Raw genomic sequence first — 16056 nt, 5'->3', positions numbered from 1 at the left:
CACTCAGACCAGGGTGATCAGGACAAAAACCAAGGCAGGGCTTTCCTGGTGTGGAGCAGATGACTGGTTGAGGAGAGGATGATAGGGAGAAGTTGCAGCTCTCACCAGGGTCCAGACAAGGGCATAGAGTTGGAGAGTGGTGAGTATTATGCAGAGGATCAGGAAATGAAGACAACTAATGTGATGTCAGGTCCTCATCAGGCTATCCATCTCAAGTGCATCTTTGTTTTGGCTGGCTGAATCCCTGTTCATTAGCTGTATTATTTACATAAAATTTTGGGCTTTTTGACCCCCCTTGCAATCTTCTTCTGCTACTACCACGCTTATCATTATCATTTACCCTGGGGTCAGAAACATCTTGTCTGGTGGTCTCCACCCTGATATTTTTTGCCTTTCTCTCTTATCAGGCTAGGAGATCCTGCCAGGGGCTTCATTCTATTTATCAGGTTGAGGGGAAATAACTTGTTTGAGGCCATACTGGAGTGCTCTGTACGTGTGTGCCTGGTGAGACTGCAGGTTTGAAGCTAGAATTTTTAAAATAGAGTTGTGTAGGCTCAGGCCTGAGGCCATCTTCACAGGACTCCTCAGTGGGTCTCTGTGGCAGATCAACCTCCATCCCCCCCCCCTTACTAGTCTAGTGAAGCTTAGATCAGCAGTTAAAAACCTGGGCATTTTGTTCCATAATTGTATGGTGTTTTCAGCTTGTCTCTAAAGCCCTTTGTGGGCATCCATGTGCCATGAGTCCAGCATGTTCCCACATTGTGTGGTGAAGACTGGAATAATTATCTGAAGAGAACCCCAACTTCATTTGTTGTTTCCATGCACAAGAGAGATTGTACTTTTAGAGCTTGTTATGGAGGTTTTTTTTTTTTTTTTTAATGTGTGTGTGTGTGTGTGTTTTGTTTTCTTTTTGGTACCAGGAATAATTCAACCCAGGGGTGTTCTGCCACTGAATCACATTTCCCAGCCCTTTTAAAATATTTTGATATGGAGACAGGGTCCCTTTGAGTTTCTTAGGGCCTCATTAAGTTGCTGATGCTGGATTTTAACTCAATGCTCCTCATGACTCCTGAGCTTTTTTAATGTAGGGGAAGCAGTATCACAAATTCAGAACAACAATATAAATTCCAGAACTTCAGCTTAGCTCTTCCTAGGTCTGAGAATTAACCTCTAGTTTTCTAGCTCTCTGTTCACATATTCAAATCTAGGGTTCTTTTTTCATAGTGAAATAGTATAAAATAGAAGGGATATTAAAATTACAGTGTAATCAGGATAATGAACCTCATTCTAACACAGCTGGAGGCTAACTGGGAGATATGTTAATGAGCACCATTAAGGCCTATTTCAAATGTAAAAAACCTTAATGCCCACTTTTGGGAATACCTTCAACAAAGTCCTTTGTCCCATGGTGAAGTTGCAAGAGGAAAGATGGGTCATGGAAAAGATGAAAATGAACCCATATGGTAGTCAGGATGCCTTTTCTAAAACCTATTTTAAATATTTTTTTCCATGTCTGCTGCAAAACATCTGTAAACTTTTAAGATAGCACACAAAAATGAGTTTATCTGGTATCATTCCCCATCCCACATGGTGGGAGTTCTATTTCGACTTGCTTAAATAAATAGATTTTATTCTTCAAAATTTGTGAGACAAGCACACAGATGCAATTGGCAAAGTGAGAAATTTTGTTTCATCTCAAAACTCCACTTTCAATATTATCAATGACTATTTTTCCCATATTTCGTTTCATTTTTCTTCAAGAACTAGAGAGCATTTTCAAAAGATTTGATTTATCATCTGTGTAGGAATGGTGGAAAAGCTCCATAAACTCAACAAGCAGAACTGTAGAGGCCTGTTACAGAAGAGAAGGGGGAAGGGGGAAGAAGAGAGAGAGAAGGGGGAAGAGAGGGGGAGGGGGATGGGGTAGAGGGAGAGGGAGAGGGTGTTGATATTTATGAGCTCAACGGGGATGAGGAGGAGCAGGGGGGAGTGGGCTCTTACTTCTTTATTGGCTGAGAGTTCACGCCACTTTGGGGATTTGGAGGTGTGCCATTGTGCCACTAAAAGTTCACGCCATTCAGTGTCATGGACCTGAGCTCCTGGAAGAGAAATGCTCCAGGCACCATCTTTTTTTGAAGAGAGAGAGAGAGAGAGAGAGAGAGAGAGAGAGAGAGAGAGAGAGAGAGAAGAGAGAGAGAGAGAAAGAGAGAGAGAGAGAAGAGAGAGAGAGACAAAGAATTCTTTTATTTTTATTTTTATTTTTTTTTAGTTTTCAGCGGACACAACATCTTGTTTGTAGGTGGTGCTGAGGGTGGAACCTGGGCCGCATGCATGCCAGGTGAGTGCTCTACTACTTGAGCCACATTCCCAGGCACCATCTTTACCAACAATCCAAGCTTTTTAAATATGAATAAAGCAGAATAAAATTAGGTGACATTAAAAAGAATCTCTTCTAAATGAGGTAGTGTAGTTTATGTGTCCCAATAAAGGTCCTCAATTCATTTTGTTTTCATATGTAAGACCTTTTAATTAAAATGGCCCTGACCCATAGAAACATTCCAAACATTTCAGTAAGCACCTTTCTCTGGTGTGGCAGGAAAATAAAAGTGGGACTAACTTGAATTTAAACGACATGAAAGATCAATCTCTCTCTTTCTTTCCTTTTTGTTTTTTTGTTTTTTGTTGTACTGGAAATTAAACCCAGGGCCTCATGCTTAGACGGCAAGCACTCTACCAGCTGAGCTATATCCCCAGTCCCATATTTTGGGAGTCAAAACCAGGGATTGAAGTCATGGGCGCTCTACCACTGAGCCACATCCCTACCCTTATTTTTTAAATTTTTACTTAGAGAAAGGTTTCACTGAGTTGCTTAGCTTCTCACCATTGCTGAAACTGACTTCAAATTCAGGATCTTCCTATCTCAGCCTCTGAAGCAGCTGAGATTACAGGCATGCACCACCATGCATGGCCAACTTCCATCTCAAAAACTAAAGTGCACAGCAAATTAGGTCACAGGCTGTGACAGGAGTAAAACATCAGGAATGAAGGGTCAGCATGGATCAGCAGAGAAACTTGTCTGGACTTGTTTGGACTTTGCAGTAACTCAGTGACTTTTTAGTGCTGGTCACAAGATGACCAGAGAGTGTGTCTATGTTAGATAAGTAGATGATGTAACCTTTTTGAGTGTGGATGATGTAACCTTCTAAGTTGTGGTCATAGGATAACAAAGTAGTCAGGCAGTATGCTTATGTTAGATAAGTTAGGTATGAACAACTTGTAAAGTATATAAGCGCGGGGGAAACTCCATGTAATTGCTCACAACTAACTCTCGTCGCCTGAGAGTAAGATCGTGCAGTTGTGTGCCAGCCACCTCGTGTATTGCTTTGTGTGGTGTGCGAATAAACCAGCATTTCAAAAGGCAATCGAGTTCGTGCTTGGTGTTCGCGTACGTCGCGGTCCAGGGTCCAGTGCAGATATCCGGAAGGGAACTCCTGGTAACCAGACAAGGCTGAGAAGCTGCTCGTGACAGTTGGCGTAGTCGGCAGGATACGGAAGAAGAGCTCCGGAGCAGGTAAATATAACCCACATGGCAATGCACAATTTCTTCCACTGAAAACCTAGAATGACCGTGATCGTCCGGCGTCTAGGTTGAAGGTGGAATGAAAGGGGAGTGCCCCCACCAAAATCCTTAGGAGGACGGTGGTCCCTGTGCATGGGGTGGCTTAAGGAAAGGATAGAAAATTGGGCACTATATAGCTGGCATCAGGGAATAAGTCAGATACCTTATAAGATAGAAACAAACGGGTTTATTGCTTGGAAAATTCATATAGCTAAACTGAGGATCCTCTTAAAAATAGCAACATGGGCTTCAAGGAAGTAATAAAAAAATTTAGGCAGAAATGTAAAATAGGAGAACTAAAGCTCGAGCAAAAGGAATTAAAATCTCAATCGCCATGGCGAGGTATTGAAAGAATTGTTCAGGCAAAGATGCCTGAGTTCCAGAAAGGAACCACAGTTGAGGTAACATTAAGTAATCCTCAGACCGTCAAGCCCATAATGGAACAGGCTGACAAGAAAGAAATCCCGGGAATATTATGTAAAATTATAGATGATATAGATGATGACAGGCTAAGAGGCAAAAGGTTAGTAAAAGAAGCCCTTAAAAATGGAAGTAATAACCCATTTTTGAAAGATATATTGAACCAACTGGAAGTTCCTGATAAGGCCAGCATGCCAGTTTCAGTAATTAAAACATCCACACCCGGACGGGGACGCCCAGATGGGTTGGAACAAGTTATTGAAACTAGGGACTTAACTAGACCTGAAATGGTTCAGTTAAGGCAAGATTTTTCACAGAAAGGTCAGACCGATGGAGACTTTTTGTTTACAATTCATAGTAAGGGAGGCGAATCTATAAGACTCGCAGGCAAGGAGATGCAGGTGGTTAATATCCAGATAGACAATCCGAGTGTTGCGGACACTTTAGCAAAGATTATACAAGAAGAACCTGACAGGGTACGCACACTTTGGGATTGGATTGCAATAGCCTGGGCAGAGGCCATCCCACATATAGATTGGGGTGTCTTTGAAGGCCAGGTACAGTGGAAGAATCCCAGTGAAGGGATTAAGATAGTAAAGAAGTTAGCTATTTTTAGCAAAATTTATAATCAGTTTCAAGGATCCCCGTTAAGTGCTCACTTAACAGCCGCGCTTAGGAGAATAATTATAAAAGGAGCACCAGAACAGCATAGAATGATGTTGGCAACCATGCTAGCTGGAGCCAACACCCTATGGGATGTAGTTGAGTTCTTAAAACAGCATCGAGAATTACAACAAGAGCACAAAATGTCATTTCAAGCTGCAATGTCATTTCAAGCTAAAGCCCGAAACCCAGTCTGCTTTCCAACGAATAGTAACTGAAATATTAAATGTTACCAGACAAATGGGAACAGTCAATGTTTCCAGACAAAAAACTTCCGTTTGGGAGGCCCGTCTGGCCAGCGGAGCCTCCCAAGAAACAGAAATATGTTGGGAAATGGCAAAGACTGGAGAAAGGTGCGACCAGGACAAGCCTGGACACAAGGAAATGTTGCTGTAAACAACAGGCAGATAGGAAGCAGAATGAAGCCACAAAGGCCGGTGCCGCGAGGAAATCAGGTGCAGGGCCAGAGAGGAAGGTTTGGTTTAACAATGCCAAGGTTTGGAACATCCAGATGGCAAAACGGCCGGACACCCGGCCGTTCATACAATTAAAATTTATAGTTGATAATCAAGAATATACAGACTCCTTCCTGATAGATACGGGAAGCGAGGTAACAATAGTCAGAGATGATTTTGTAAATAATAAACCAGCTAAAGAAAAAGTTATAGTACAAGGAGTATCTGGACATAGGGCAGAAATGAGAAAAGAATGGGTAACATTTAAAATATATGATTTGGATTATACAATACAAGTGTTGGTAGGCAAAGTTCCACATGGAGTATTAGGAATTCAGGAAATCAGGTTATTATATGGTGAATGGTTACCTTTGAAGAGATTAAAGTGTTTTGAAACAAAAATTTTAAGTCAAGTAAAGATTGATCCAGTAAAATTGCCCAATACTCCACCAGTGTTTACTAAACAGTATCCTATTAAAGGAGGACACGAAGAGATTAGCGCCACAATAAAGGAAATGTTGGAAAAAGATATAATAGAAAAGGCATCATCATTTAAATATAACAGTCCAGTATGGCCTGTTATGAAACCTAATGGCAAGTGGAGATTGACGGTAGACTATAGGAATATAAATAAAGTAACCCCTTCTATGCCAGGTACTCTTCCAGATGTAGAGTCTATTTATGCTCAAATTAGGAATTTTTCACCTACTTGTTTTTGTGCTATAGATTTGAGTGATATGTTTTTCGCTATCCCATTAGATATTAAGAGTAGAGAATTGACTACATTCACTTGGGAATCAGTACAATATAGGTTTAAAAGGTTACCACAAGGATATAAAAATAGCCCAATTATAGCACATGTAACTTTACAAGAAACGTTAAAGGACTTTCAAGATAAAGGAACTACTAAGTTATGGTCATATGTAGATGATATATTAATTGCTGGGAAAGATATGACCGAATTAAATAAGGTAAAGGACGAGGTAGTTACATTATTGAAATCAAAAGGATGGTCCATCAATCCTGATAAAATTCAGGGTCCAGCCACGTCAGTTAAGTATCTGGGGGTGGTGTGGACTACAGAAGGACCTAAGGTTCCAGATACAGTGATAAATAAGATTTTGGCTTTACAGTCACCAAAAACCAAGACAGAGGCTCAGCAGGTGATGGGCATTTTGGGATATTGGAGATTACATATCCCATATTTGCAAATGATTCTGGCTCCAATACACAGGGTATGCAGGAAAGTTGCAGACTTTGTATGGGGACCGGAACAGAAAAAGTCATTAGATTTAGCCAAGGAATATGTTCAGACATATACCCAATTGTATGTACCTCAACCTGGTGAAGAAATTATAATTGATATAATATATGCCAATGACTTTGGAAATTGGGGCATATATACTAAAAGTAATAGTCAGACTAAACCAGTTGGGTTTTACTCCAAAAGATTTCCTTTTTCCGAAAACAAGTACTCTTTCTTTGAAAAAACAGTGTGGACAGCTTATACGGCAGTACAAAGCCTAGGTTTTGTTTTAACTAATAGAATAGTTACATTAAGAACTCAGATACCAATTTTGGATTGGGTACGAACTAAGGAGGAAGACTTTAGAGGTTTACCCATGGAACAAAAAGTGTTGAAATGGAAATGGTATTTGTTAACTATAATTAATGATGCAACAGTGTCAGGGAATAATAAGACATTAAGGTTATCAGAATTAGTTTTTGCTCAGCCTATGGTAGAAGTACCGGTAGAGGTTAAACAACCAAAGACACAACCTATTGGAAAATGGGGGGCAGTTGCTTCTCATAAAAATGCATGGTTCACAGATGGATCAAGTAAAGTAGTAGGAAATATCACTAAATGGAAAGCTGTGGCATATCGACCAAGTGATAAAAAGATCTTAGTAAAGGAAGGCTCGGATGCCTCAGCACAGTTAGCAGAGCTCTGTGCAGTAAAATTGGCCGTTGAACAATCTATCCATGAAAAGAAAAAGTATATACACGTTTTTTCGGACTCATGGGCAGTTTGTAATGGTATTGCCATATGGTCTGCAAAGTGGAAGGAATCTGATTATAAAATTAATGGAAAAGATGTATGGGGAATACATATTTGGAAATTTCTTGCGGAGGCACCTGTACATGTAAAGATAGCGCACGTTGATGCTCACACAGGACGTACAGATGAAATATCTAAATTTAATAATGTGGCAGACAAATTGAGTAAATTTGACTCCGAAGGGCTAAAATTGGTGAATAAGGCCCCTTGGAAAATATCAGATAGAACAGATACAAAGATTCGGTTGAAACGTGACCCAAATTGGCATATAAAACTTCCTGAATTGAATGCTGATATTTCGGATGATGAGATCCGACAATTGCATAAGGAATTAGGACATATTGGAACACATGGAATGTTCCAGTGGTTTCAAAGAAGAAATATAAAAGTCACCTGGGGAGCATGCAAGCGTGCGATATCTGGATGTGAATTATGCGCATCCTCGGTACAACGTTTCCGGAGGGATCCACCCCATAATAGGCCGTCACCAAGAGGATTTAATGAAAAGGTACAAATTGATTATATTGGTCCTTTGCAGAATGGAAAATATGTGTGTACTATGGTAGATTGTAGTACCGGATTGGGACATGCATGTGCAAGTAGACATGCAGATCAAAGCTCGACTATAAAAACTATTTGGAGCTGGTGTGCAGCATATGGATGTCCTTGGAATGTGACTTCTGATCAGGGTTCTCATTTTACTGGTAGAAATGTTCAGAAATTAGCTGACGTTTTAGGAATTAATTGGGATTTTCATTTGGCCTATAACCCACAAGCAGCAGGAAATATTGAAAGGTTCAATGGATTATTAAAGACTAAATTGTGGCAGATAGGACAAGATGTGCCATTTGACAAGGCAATACTGATTGCAGTTTTTGAACTTAATTCTAGGCAAAGACTGCACAGGAGATCACCCTTTGAGGAAACATTTCAAAAGGACATCGATGTGCAGGCAGACGGGGACCCAAACCCAGATAATATAAGACCATATAAGGTGTGGATACGTAACAGAAAAGATAACTCTGTGATTAAAGGTGAGATTGTATCACACGGACAAGGAAATACCCTATGGGTATCAACTGGAAAAGGGGACCTCAGATTAGTAAAAAGCCAAGATGTTGTCACTAGGTAAACGTTTGTGTGTTTTGTTTAACATATGCTTTGTTATCCTGATTGTATATTCTTGCTTGTTTTTGGGTGGATATTTTCATTGTAACGAATGGCAGACAGCTCTTTTGAATGGTTCTACTTGTTTTAATCATAAATTGTTGGTACGAGATTTGCTACCCTGTTATGTACTTAATTATACACTATGTTTCTGGTAATGGCACCTAGGACTTTGTTACTTTTGCTATTTTTGCTACTTTTGATAGCCCTACAGTTCTATCCAGTAATGGGAAATCAAACTACAACTCCCACTACTTTTACTACTACAACTCCATATTATTTTGGTATCAGGAACATTAACCTGACCAAGTATTCTTACAAAGATTGGATCTTCAATTATATTAATTTCACTCATTCACTTCAAGAGTGTAATAATTCTTGTGCAGTAATACCACAATATTGGAGAAGTAACAAATTCCTACAAAATTTTACTGCTATTAGATACCTGTTTTATCATAATTATGCATTTTGTCACCACTATAATAGATACATTGCACCTAAGGAGTGTAATAATTTTTGGGACATTAATACAACAAGGGTATATAGCCCAATGTTTAGATCTAGTGCTGATGGAGGCTATTCTAACTTGTATGAGATTAATCCCCTCCGTTGTCATCTTGTACCTGGGATTATGGATATGTGGTCTTATAAGCCACATTTTGTGTATTATTATAGGAAACTTGGAGGCAAACCTTTAGTTAAGAGCTATAATGCTACAGCAGCAGTGCTTAATAATCCAAACCTTACTGTATATACTTTTGAGGAATCTACAGAAGAAAATGACTTTACATGTATAAAAGCAGCAGAAAAGGATGTTGCATCACTGCCTTTTCAGGTTTGGGTGTCCAACAAACAGAATGATTATAATTTATTCGATTATGAATATGAAGAATATGACTATTCTTCATATGATGATGGAGAAGAAGGAGGTTCTGATGAATTTACAACTACAACCCCACGAACAACTACGTTGGGGATAAATTTGTTGCCATATAATGATTCTAAGGAAATGTTGGATGAGTGGAAAAGATTGCCTAGACATTTACAAGGAGCTAGGCCGTTGCCTAGATGGCCGCAAGTTTTAGTTGAACCCTACGGGACATGGTGTCCAAAAGAGTTACAGCAGTATCTAGATTCCATGAGCACTAAGCAAAGGAATATGTCTATATATATTGAAGATGTGCAAAGCAGAACTCATTTGAATTATACCCATTATGTTTCTTGTGTAGCGGATTTTCCTAATTTACCTATATATGGAAAGTTCGAGATCCTACAGAATCCTGATAGATCCTTAGAAATACGGAACCAATCTTATCTTACTATAGATAATTGGTGGAAAGTCAATACCTTAGGTACCGCCACTTGGCGATCACCTGTTGTATTGACCGACCCTTTACCACAGCCATTTACCCATAACTTGGTTAAACCAGTGGCCGCGCCTCCTAAATTAAAAGACAAAATCGGGTATGTTTGTATCCGCAGCATTTTTGGAGATATGCTTAACCGAACACAGGGACAAGCATTTATTGGTAGAGTTTGCTTCCCTGTTGATTCAACCTTCCTTAAGTGGTGCCAATATAGATATTATTATAAAATTGGTAATTATTCATCTGTAACTTATAAGATTCACACACAGGCCTGTAGGCTGGGCCCGACTTACAGGACGACTGGGGTATTACATCCTGAATTTGGAATGTTTAATCACTCTGGATGGCTATTATTTGAAAACAAAACAAGGAGGTATGTTTTTAAAAATGCCAATAATGAATGGGACCTCACAGAGATTGTGGGTATCCCGAAATTGGGACAGAGAGTGCATAGTCCAGGGTTACATGATTATAAATTCACCGTGGACAAATACATTGTTAACCAAACAGTATGGAAAAACTACACACAATATTATAATATATTTAATTGGACATGGTGTTATAATTTTAGTAGACAAAATTGTGTACAGAATCCTTTTCATGCTGTATATCTGAATGCCTCTCATATGCATCTTGAGGTGAATAATACGTGGCATAGGTTTGATAATCAGTCCTGGCAACCTGTATTGGTTATCACACCCAAGGATATTTTGAATAAATATTTTTATAATGTCACATTTTTGCAAGTAGATTATACTTATAATGGATCCAAAGGAGAGTCTTCAAAGTGGCCTTATTATAAATGCCAAGACTGTACCTTTAAGTTTTATGATAATTTCTTTGGGACTTTGATTCCCGTGTTTAATTTGAGTGATGACAAAATCAGAGTGAATGTCCATAATATGTCAATCCCGATGGGAGTTGATTCTAATTATGTGGACACTAAAAATGTTAGTTTAGCTATGGAAAGATCTATTTGCAGATGGTTTCCACATTCATGGCAATATGTGATTGGTATCCATAGGTCTATTATGCATAATGATTCCACGTACTATGATATCCCTCTTGATGTGAATATAACTGGAAACTTTTCCAAACACTCTGAAGGTGGAAAAGCTTTTTTGGATACTCAGGATAAACGCGAAAGAACCTATACTCTGAAACCATATGTATATTCTCTTAGTTTTGTACCACCAGATTTGGATGAAGTTACTTTAGTGAATTACAAAACAGAAACTTACCTGGTAAATGCTGATGACTACTGGTCATTGAAGACCGGGTGCCCTAGAGCACAGCTCTGGGATACTATAATTAGATACCATGTGGATATAGCAGATAGAAAAACTCTGAAATGGTGGTTGACACAAGGAATGGATTTCTCTACTTGGTCTAGTAAAATATATCCAGGAAAATTACCTTATTACTGGTATATGTTATTACCAGGAAGTGACAATGAATGGAATCTTTATGATATTGTAACACATGATGTTTTACATAATAATACTGATGTGTTTGATGCACATGCAGGTAATCATATTATATATAGTACAAAGATGGATATGCAGAGATGCTACATGGAACCGACCTCTTTGAATCCTTGTTTAATCGATAGAGGAGGATTTAATGGAACCAAGGGATGGGTTACTGCCCATTTCCCAAGAGCGGTCCTCTTCCCACGCAAGGAAAAGGACGGTAATTTTATGAAGACTTTAGAGGCTCCAGGATTTTTACCTTTATTACATCAGCCAGTTAGATTTTTGATACAACCACAAGTACAGCCAATTGTGTTACGATTGTCTGTTAGTGATTTGTTGAAAGGTGAAACTGTATGTCCTTCTTTTGAGTCTACTGTGTTGCCAGATTTGTTTTATTCAGTTCAAAGAAATGCAGCAGGACGAAGACCTTTGCAGTTCGCAGCGATTGGCGCTTTCCTGGCCGGAGCAGCTTTGGGGGCAGCGATCGCTGGAGCAATGACGGAGGAACTTCGAGTGGAAATTTCAGCTCTTCGAGGACTTCAGAATAAACAGAACTTTGTTATCTCACAATTATCTAAAAATCTGCACTCCGCATCTTTACTTATGGAAAGACTTTCTGCAGAACAGGAACTTTTGAAACATCATGTTGATTCACTAAGTAAGGTGATTGAGACTATGGATGCATCATGGAATGTACGTATGAAACAATTGGAGGCAACTCAGGAGTGTGAACATCTACAAGCAATGATCACCGCGGGATTAGAAGAAATAAGACTGTTATTTAGAACCGGCATAGGCATGGAAACTGCATCAGCTATAACCATATTAGATCCTACAAAGGATTCTTGGTGTGAAACTGGTGTTTGCATGATTAATTTATGGCAAATGTCGACATCTAAGGTTGTAATAGGATATCCAACTAAGGCTATACCGAAGAAAATTGGTAAAGATTGGATAATACCGTTTGATAAGTTTTATTGGTTAAAATGGAACAATATATCATATTATGTGCCTAGTGAAGCCACTTATGCTATAGGTAAAACAACTATTATAGCATATGATCTTTTCTCAGATGAACCTAGGACTTCTGATATAACTATATCTATGCCTCAGGCTACTTTGTTAGATCTTGGGAATTTTAATATGTTGTCTTGTTATCCTGAACCTTACACGGTTCGACGATGGCAAAACATTTCTTATAGTGATTCTTTAAGTTTGAATGCTGGTTGTCATGTACATACTAATGTTATGATGATGGAACATATGAATCTAACTGTTAAGAAACATCTATTTAGGTCTAAGAGTTTTACTGCTACGCAAAACTTACGAGTCCTGACTCAGGTGGTTTATATGTCTAATCATACTTTTGGGCTACATTCTTTTGTACCCCAGCCACCTCTGTCAGAAGAATATAAAAAGATGATGAAAGCAACAGAGGCAGCTAAGTCCATCTATGCTTCATTGGGAAAGGAAATTGAGACAGTACATAATCAAACTACTGAACTTCTCCAAAGATTTTCAGGTGAAACTCATAAAGTTAAAATGTTGGTTGATTCCGGATACTTGATTCCGCGTGACTTTCAGTATACTTATGATTGTAGTTTTGTAGGTTTCTTTAGAAAATTAGTTCATGCAGATGTGAGTTGTATTATGAGATGGAATCCTTTCCATTGGATTAAGGAAGGATTGCTATATGTATGTTGTTTTGTATTATTAGTATTATGCATTAAGGTTTGTTTAAAGATTAATAAGTCTGCAGGAAAGAAAACTTACATTAAAATGGATAAACTTCAACATTACAGAGACCATGAAGCGAAAGGCACTAAGAAAATTAAATCCAAGAAGGAGAAGGATGGCAAGATCGAGGAATTATTCTGAACAGTTGCACTATGCAAATTGTCATCTTTGCATCGAATTTCATGTAAATACATGGTTTTTATATAGTGCATATACACTGTTTGGGCAGGAACGTTTTTCTCTTTTATGTAGACTAGTAACCTTACGCAGTGGACCATGGTGTCCGCTGGATAATAATTTGGAGGGTATTGTACCTTCTTTATGTGTATTCTTAAATCATGTTTGGAACTGTATTCCTAATATTAATTCGCACTGTAATGTTTATTGTAGGTATGATGTACACTCGTGTGTTAAGGGTTTATTTGGATTGTTCACTGAAGTAATGAAGTCTGATCATGATTTGTTGACACAGCAATCTAATGCATTTGCTTTTTACATTAATGGGATTATTTCCCTTAGCTATGATAGATCATTGTTGTTTAGTGATGAGTTATTATGTAGGAGTTTTGCGCAATGCAGACGGAGGAAGACGTATAACCCTAGATCTTTGTTTGATATATGCTTAAGGAATATCTGTAAGCCTTATTTTGTTAAATTGTGGACTTATGTCGATTGTCACCAAAACTTACCCAGACTTGGTTAACGTTATAGAATTTCTTGAGGAACTATGTCTGTGGACCAGATAATCATCAGACGGATATTAGGACGCAAATTGAGGAACGACCTGTTGTTCCGGAAGGATCGCATGACTCCAATTCCGATGTTCTTGGAAAAAGATGTTGACTATCCATTTATGATAGTTCACAATATGGTGATAGATTTATCGTTAGTGAAGGATTTGAATTTTGATGTTTATTCACGACTGACACATCCTTTTGTGCCACATGTGAAAGCTCCCTTTTGCTGTGAGATTCGTACTATGATTGCACCTTTTCTACACTCCTGTGTGGTTGGTGGCTGCATGGATGCCGTGGATTGCATCTTCCAATCTGAAGATTGGCTCGAAGGGTTGCGACAGCCCATACGTCTCCCCGAGGACGGGCAACTTCCGAATGGACGACCTAAGACAGGGGACCGTACTTGTCGCTTTGATACATCGGCACCAGCAGTACCCTCGGCACCTCCGTATCAAGGGGGTGGAATGACAGGAGTAAAACATCAGGAATGAAGGGTCAGCATGGATCAGCAGAGAAACTTGTCTGGACTTGTTTGGACTTTGCAGTAACTCAGTGACTTTTTAGTGCTGGTCACAAGATGACCAGAGAGTGTGTCTATGTTAGATAAGTAGATGATGTAACCTTTTTGAGTGTGGATGATGTAACCTTCTAAGTTGTGGTCATAGGATAACAAAGTAGTCAGGCAGTATGCTTATGTTAGATAAGTTAGGTATGAACAACTTGTAAAGTATATAAGCGCGGGGGAAACTCCATGTAATTGCTCACAACTAACTCTCGTCGCCTGAGAGTAAGATCGTGCAGTTGTGTGCCAGCCACCTCGTGTATTGCTTTGTGTGGTGTGCGAATAAACCAGCATTTCAAAAGGCAATCGAGTTCGTGCTTGGTGTTCGCGTACGTCGCGGTCCAGGGTCCAGTGCAGATATCCGGAAGGGAACTCCTGGTAACCAGACAAGGCTGAGAAGCTGCTCGTGACAGGCTGTCAACAAATAGGTACACTATGAAAAAAACTATTTTTTAGTTGTTGATAGACCTTTATTTTATTTACTTATATGTAGTGCTGAGAATTAAGCCAAGTGCCAGACAAGTTAGCTACTGTTAGACCAGGACGCAAGAAAAGAACACCGACTCCAATTAAAATCAAATTAAAGCAAGCTTATTATTTCGACCGGCTGGGCTGCCTCTCCCTCCCAAAATGGTGGGAACAAGACACCACCCCAGCTTTCCTGAAGCCCAGCTTTATAGCCCAGAAAGTTACACAAAGGGGGGTCACAGATAACAGAACTCTGACAAGCATCACACTAATGGTAGTTTACATTTTTTTGCTGGCCCCAACATCAGAATTTATGAGGACCATTAGAGCCTCAGAGAGGGTCGTTGTCTGGCCAGGGAAGGCCAATATTTATGAGGTGTCACTAAGTTTCAGAGAGGGCTGCTATCTGGTCAGAGAGCCAGGCATGGGTGAGTTCAAGGCACGGGCAGGCATTTCAAGCAGGTTCAGAATTTGCAGTAATTTATAGTAAAGCTGAAATTATCTTTTCATGGTTTTGTGGCGAGATGCCCAATTTTAAGAAAAGATCAGGTTGGGTCTATCACTACCACTGAGCTCCAGCCCCAGCCCCCTGGTACATATATATATATTTTTTTTTATGGTGGATACTAGAGATTGAATTTAGGAACACTGGACTACTGAGACTCAGTCTCAGGGTTATTTTTTACTTCATTTAGAGATGAGATTTCACTGAGTCATTTAGCACCTCACTTTTGCTAAGGCTGTTTTGAATTTTGATCGTTTTGCCTCAGCCTCTCCAGCAACTGGGATTACAGGCCTGCACCAACACACCCAGCCTTTGGTATATTTTCAATACCTATTATAAATAGATTTTAACCAGTAGCCTTAAGTCTTTTCTAATATATGTTTGGATTGAATCCATAACCCAGAAATCAGTGAAACAGAGAATCTAGTTTTATCTCCAAAACTGTTTCTTCTATTAGAGTGTCTGAGTTAAGATTACCCATTGAAGAATTTACTGTATATTGTGGTTTCATCCTGACCTCCCATATGTACCTCGTTCTGAGTTTTAGAACAGTCTGAAAAAAGGTGCCCACAGATACCAAATATCTTGGAGTACTTAAAAAACACCAGTATCTGAGTCTTGCCTTCTAGGTACCAGTTTTAATTTTAAGTGTGTAGTTTCTAAAGGTATTAGTTGAATAATCAGCAGCTGGAAGGCATTTTCTGATAATACCTTCTATCTAAAAGGCACTTAATTTGTTTCCTTTTATTAGATACTGTGAATGAAGATACAATAAAAATAGAAGTGCAGCAATATCTTCAGCAAAAGGATTTCAATTGCATT

General features: G+C 39.1%; 1 long non-coding RNA gene across 1 annotated transcript; it reads left to right on the top strand.

The window, feature by feature from the left end:
• The first annotated feature begins 3025 nt into the window (after nt 1-3025).
• Nucleotides 3026-13909, top strand: LOC114083926 (uncharacterized). The gene is made up of 4 exons (XR_011709281.1): nt 3026-3571; nt 8108-8250; nt 13028-13146; nt 13674-13909. It is a non-coding gene; the product is annotated as an uncharacterized lncRNA (long non-coding RNA).
• Nucleotides 13910-16056: the final 2147 nt, after the last annotated feature.

Source organism: Marmota flaviventris, chromosome 12 (genome assembly GCF_047511675.1).
Source record: "Marmota flaviventris isolate mMarFla1 chromosome 12, mMarFla1.hap1, whole genome shotgun sequence".
In the NCBI taxonomy this organism is placed as follows: Eukaryota; Metazoa; Chordata; class Mammalia; order Rodentia; family Sciuridae; genus Marmota; species Marmota flaviventris.
Note: the sequence above shows the minus strand (reverse complement) of the source record. Positions and strands in the feature narration are given on the sequence as shown.